At 42.3% G+C, this 6,230-nt stretch overlaps 1 protein-coding gene across 4 annotated transcripts in view; it reads right to left on the reverse strand.

Annotated features, from left to right (window-relative positions):
* Positions 1 to 6,230, reverse strand: part of PLEKHA6 (pleckstrin homology domain containing A6) — a 1,822,600-nt gene that overhangs the window by 1,459,608 nt on the left and 356,762 nt on the right. The window contains exon 2 of one of the 4 annotated variants that reach the window (XM_044076964.1): positions 218 to 351. The exons of the other annotated variants lie outside the window; for them this stretch is intronic. The gene's annotated coding sequence lies outside the window, so the exon portion shown is untranslated. The remainder of the gene's footprint in view (positions 1 to 217; positions 352 to 6,230) is intronic. 4 annotated transcript variants of the gene reach the window in all.

Below are 6,230 nucleotides of genomic sequence, written 5' to 3' on the forward strand. Positions count from 1 at the left end.
TAAGTGGCTTAAAATATGCAATTTATTGACAATGGAGACCAGAGGCGAGAGAGGGAAAACCTATCAAAACGTATTTCCCTGAAAGGAATAAACCAAGACCTTTTTTAAAAATGACCCTTGCACAAAGTATAAAAGTTGAAAGAAAGCAGAAAAATACATACAAAAGCTAATAGTCTTAACATTGTAAAGGTTACATACAAACAAACATAATGCTTACTGGAAAAATAGTGGAGCAGAAATATGAATCTTCATACGCAGTCATAAAGTAAACCATCATTTTACTGTTCCTCCAAGATACAGAGGCCTCAGATGCAGTGTATATAACTGGTGGTGGTCTATGGGGCTAATCTCCTGGAAAATAGAAATGATATCAGTAAGTAGTGTTGGTATTTGTTAGATGTTTGCACATATGGACAGTACTTTTTCACAGTAATGCTATTAAGGTATTTTGTTTTGCTGTGCTGCATTTCACGGAGCCATACCTGTCTAAGCATAGTCTGCATGATCTCTCCATTGCTGCATTTGTTTCTCTCCTCAAAATCTGTTGGCTGACTGGCTACTATAAGCTATTCATATATTTTACATTGATCCATTGCCATTGTGGAGCAGGCTGTGACTGGGAAACATCTGAGAAAGCTCAGTTAGTTCACATACCCAGTATAATGTTTAGCAGTTGATGTAGTGAGATTAAGAACTTTTGATGGTTTCCTTTATGTCGCTGAAATTATTTCTGCTGAATAGTTGCATACTGGAGCTGTTTGGTTAGCTTTTGCATACCCTACATCAACTTTATACAAGCTGAGATAAGTACAAACTTGCAGTGTTATAAGATAGTACTAAATTTAATTTTTTCTGTTTATTGTTTCATTGAATATTGTGTTAAAAGTAGTACTGCTTTTATCTGCTTATTTATTTGTTTACTGAAAATTGGGAGCTCTCTCGCTCTGTTCTCTCCCTGTCTGCAGTTAGTTTTCCCCATCCACCCTTCCTGTTCTTGTTGTGGTATTAATCTTGGTGGCTTTGGAATTGACCGCCCCTCCTGTAAATCTGTGTTTGAACACTCCTCCTGGGCCCATCTCATTTACTCACTCAACTGAGTACAGTGAGATCATATTTTGATTTCAGACACTCCTACCATTCCCATCTGTTCAGCCCTATCCCAGATCTATCCTAGTCTAGTCTCACTAGCTCATCCTGCCCAATACAGAGAGAACATTTGAGTAGGCATACCCACTTAGGCCCTAAACTTGTCTGATTGAAGACTGCTGGAACAGGGCTCAGTTTGGAGGTTTTTTACCGGTTAATTGGGTAATTTGTTCAAATCAGTTTGCTTGTTTTCTATTGTTTTATATATATATATATATATATATATATATATCAAATAAAAAAAATTTGCACATTATCTGCTTTTAGTGTATTTGTGTTTCTTCCTACTTTATTACCTTATTTTGCTTTTGTCTCTTCTTAAAAATACTCAATTGTGTTTATTCTGCTGCATTTATTACTGCTTGGTAGTAGTCTGATTAAATTGTAACTGTTATTCTAAGTCTTTTGGTTAAAGCACTTGGGCTTCAGACCAGTTGTTTTACACTAAGAAGGTTTGTGGTCCGCACTGTTGTAGCAGGACTGGTAGCTTACATCCTTCTAAGTTGGGAATTGCTGATTGAAGGCTCAGTGTCTGTTATTCTAAAAGTGCATTAGTTCTGGTTTAAGCACTTGGGCTCCAGGCCAGTTATTTTACATTAAGAAGGTTTGTGGTCTGCACTCTTGTGGGAGGAGAGGCTAGATTCTACCCTTCTGAGCTGGGAATTTCTGGTTAAAGGCTTACTGTGCCTGCTCATTTGAACTGTTTTTCTGATATTGGTGCATCTTGTCTGCTGTAGGATAGACTAGATTCAGGCCTGCTGAATCTAGCATTGTTTGCATAACTTGAGCATTAATCCAGGCCACTAATTGTGCCTGCTTATTTGAGCTGTTTCTTTCTGAAATTTGTGCGCCTTGTTTGCTGTAGCCCAGAAGTTAGTAGTTTATTGGACATTTTTGGCTAATTTCTATCTCTTTAATTTCCCTGCTATAAAGACCACATTTGTGCGGTTTTGCACGCCGGGCAGTGCCGGTTAGCTAGGGTTAAACTATTCCCGGCTCCACGAAGCCTGCCCTTCATTTTTTCACTTGGAACTAGACAAACTTTTAACTTAAGCACTCAAACCATTCATTTCACAGCCCAGCACTTGCTCAAAACTCATAGCAAGCACTAATTAACCCTAGCACTAGACCCCTTATACTGTCCAGAAGGACAAGGCTCTCTATCCGTCCCTTCTAGCTAATCAGTAAAACAGCTCACTTTTCCTATTCAGGCATGTCCAAAGGGCAGTTTCAAGTGGACTCTCCAGTCCAACTGGTGAATCTGGGCATTTTGAGGCAATGTTACAACTGCCTCATGTACACAGACAACCCTCTCCTCCTACCACCAAACACTAATATATGCGAGAGATGCAATTATACAGCCAAACTGGAGGCAAAGCTCTCTCAACCCAAGATTGGAACTGACAGTCAAGAGGAGAAGGAAAATACTTGCAACACACCACCAGTCTCAAACAGACCTACTAAACCAACACCGGCCAAAAACACACATAAATACATGAAAACATACTCAGAGGCTCTAATTAAAAATCTGAAAAAACAACAGAGACCTCCAAAGCAGACATCCAAGCAACCTCCATACCCCATCACAAACCATGAAACACATACTTCACATAATCAGTGAGCCACGCAGTTACAGCCCTTAAGGCAAAATAACATACCCAACACACTAGTGATAGGCGACTCTATAGTCAGGCACACTGATGTCCCACTAACTAGGCTGGACAAGGAGAAGGTTACAGTTAGCTGCCTGTCGGGCGCCAGGATCCGCCACATAACACAAGCACTCAGGTCACTCCAGAACAAGTACAAATATGACTCTGTCATTGTTCATGTTGATGTGAATGACCTGAGACGTACCTCCCTGGACTACATGAAAAGAGACATGGAAGAACTCTTTGATCACGTAGCCCAGGCCGGTATGACCCTGACCCTGAGTAGCAGCATCTATATCACGTTATCAAAATTTTACTACATAGAATCAATAAAGGTCGAACTTTATTGATCAATGTAGTAAAATTTCGAATAACATAAAAAAAAATAAATCACTACAAAAAAAAACCTAACTAGCGTAGGCAGGGGGCAAGCCCCTTTGCACCCCCCACACCCCCTCTACTTAAATATGCTAACTCCAAGACCGCACTACATTGAAGTAAATGGAAATCTCCCCCTTATGGAGATTTCCATTTACCTGCGTGATGTTCTGGACTTTCGACATTGTTGTGCCGACAATATCATATTCGATATTGTTGGCTTACGACAACATGAACTAGACCCAAGTAGCATCTTGCCCTCACAAAGAATGATGCCACAGTATAAAGAAAAAATTATCAATTTCAACAATTGGCTAAGTTTCTGGTGTCATTCAAAGGGAATCCAGTATCTGTCTACCTGGGATGACATGCTCGATAAGCCACGTTGCTTTGCAAGAGATGGTTTGCACCTGTCACCCTTAGGCTTTCGAATACTGGCCAAGGCTTTTGCCGCCCCATAGTGCCTTTTTTAGGCAAGGCTCAAAAGACTAACCCACCACCGTAAATAGCACAAGTAACCAAAAACTGAGAGTAATGCTACTCAATGCCAGAAGTCTAAAGCTCAAAATGCATAGACTCGAGGCACTTCTCAGTATGGAGAACATCGATATCTGTGCAGTAACAGACTGCTTTAAGGCTCCAGAGAGCACCCCAGCACTACCAAGCTATAACTCATACCATACTTTTCAGCCACAGAACCTGAACCGAAACACAAAAGGTGGGGGTGTTTCCATATTCATCAAGGATACCCACACCTCCAGGTTAGTGGCACAGCACAATGCCTCAGAGATCATCCATGTGCAACTAACAACTGGCAAAACTGCAATTCAAATTGTAGCTTGCTACAGATCACCCACCATGACCCAGGACCCCCATTCCATGTTTCTGAAGACACTGAAAAATATGAAGGTCCTACCAAACTCCCTAATATTGGGTGATTTCAATTACCCAAACATTAACTGGGAGAACTACTCAAGTACTAACTCCCTTGCCCAACGCTTCCTAGAATTTATAAACTGGAACGCCCTGGATCAACTGGTCAACACCCCCACCAGAGGTGACAACATATTGGACCTGATCATCACCAACATGGGTGACTGGTGTTCTACATCGGAGGTCAAACCCTCGCTGGTTAGATCAGACCATAGACTAATCACTCTGGATATCCACATTCCACCCCCACCCCCAATAAAGGAAATCACCATGAAAAACTTTTCAAAAACAAACTTCATGTTACTTAAGACCAAGGTGGAAAGGTTCACAGCCCTCATGCTAAAGGACAATGCTGTCCAAGCTGTTGAATCCCTTACAAAGGCACTCTATGAGCACCTGCAAGAATGCATGGATCGTGCTATCCCAAGCAAAACCAAGACTCACTGTTCCAAGAAAAGGAAACCAGTCTGGTGGACTCCTGCCATAAACAAGCTATACAATAGAAGGAGGAAACTAGTGCAGAAAAGAGTAAAATCCCAAGAAGGAAAGACATCCCTGATCAGTATCAGCAAGAAACTACGATCCCTCATAAAGTCATCCAAGGCTAACTTCAAAAGAAAAATTGCCAAGAACTCCAAAGATAACCACAAAGTGTTCTTTAGCTATGTCAAGAACCTAAGTGGAAACTCTCAGATCTGCTCTGAGTTAGTGCAGAATGGCACAAAATACACTGAACCAACTGATATTGCCAACATTCTGGTAGACAGGTTTAATGCAAACTTCACCTCCCTCTCACCCCCTAAAGGGCCCATAACCATACCAGAAGAATGTAGTGCCCTGCCAATCACTGACACACAGGTTAAAACAGCCCTATCCAAAACCAAAAATACTGCTTCAGTGGGACCAGGCGGTGTCCCAGGCTGTGTCTTACACGAGCTCCAAAATGAACTAACCCCTCACCTAAACACACTGTTCAAACTCAGTCTCTCTACAGGCTATTTACCCAGAGAGTGGTACACAGCAACAGTTATCCTGCTCCACAAAGATGGAGCCACAATGGACCCCGGGAACTATCGCCCTATAAGCCTGACTAGCCTGGTCTGCAAGGCAATGGAGCGCATCATCATGGAATTCATTAACAGAGACAATGGGAACCTTCAGACATTGGACCCTACCCAGTTTGGCTTTGTTAAGTGCAGATCATGCCTCCTAAACCTAGTGGACTTTTTTGAGACAGTTACCAAGGCTTTATACAAGGGAAAGGAGGTCCACAGAGCCTACCTAGACCTCGCAAAGGCTTTCAACACCATTCCCCATTCTGGTATTATAGACAAGCTCACTAGCCTGAACATAAACCCGTACGTCACAAAATGGGTTGCCAAATGGCTCATGGATAGAGCCTACATGGTGAGAGTTGCAGGCTCTAGGTCCGACTCTAAACCAGTTACAAGTGGCGTCCCTCAGGGCTCAGTCCTGGGAGCCCTCCTGTTTAGTATATACTTCTCAGAGGTACAGGCAAGCACAGGAGAACTATGGCTGATCAAGTTCGCAGACGACTGCAAATTGGGGCCATAACTGACTCTCCAGCTGATACAGACATCCTCCAGAAGGGTCTCACTGAGACAGATACCTGGTGTCAAAAATCATGGCCTCAAGCTTAATGCCAAAAAGTGCATAGTCATCCCCTTTGGAAAAACTAAAGTACCTGCGAACTACCAAATACGTGGTAGTCCCCTAAATACAGAATATGTAATAAGGGATCTGGGGACCCAAGTAGATAGCACTTTCTCTTTTGATAATCATATTGCCAAGGTGGTTAGAAAATCCTTCTATGTAGCCCACCTAATCACAAAAGGTTTCGCATCTACAACAAAAGAGGTTATTGTACCCCTCTACTCATCACTCATCAGACCCATCATAGAGTACAATGCCCCATTTGGGATGTACCTTACAAGACACCTGCAACAGCTGGAAAGACCACAGAAGTACCTCACCAAGAGGATTACTGGCTTCAAACATATGCCCTATGCAGCCTGACTGAAGAAACTCTAGCTGAACTCGGTTGCATACCGCTTACTCAGAGGTGATCTTTGCCTGACATACAAGGCCCTGTCCAACCCA

The sequence above is a fragment of the Protopterus annectens genome, chromosome 7.part0, assembly GCF_019279795.1.
Source record: "Protopterus annectens isolate FY-2018-M chromosome 7.part0, PAN1.0, whole genome shotgun sequence".
Taxonomy (NCBI): Eukaryota; Metazoa; Chordata; order Ceratodontiformes; family Protopteridae; genus Protopterus; species Protopterus annectens.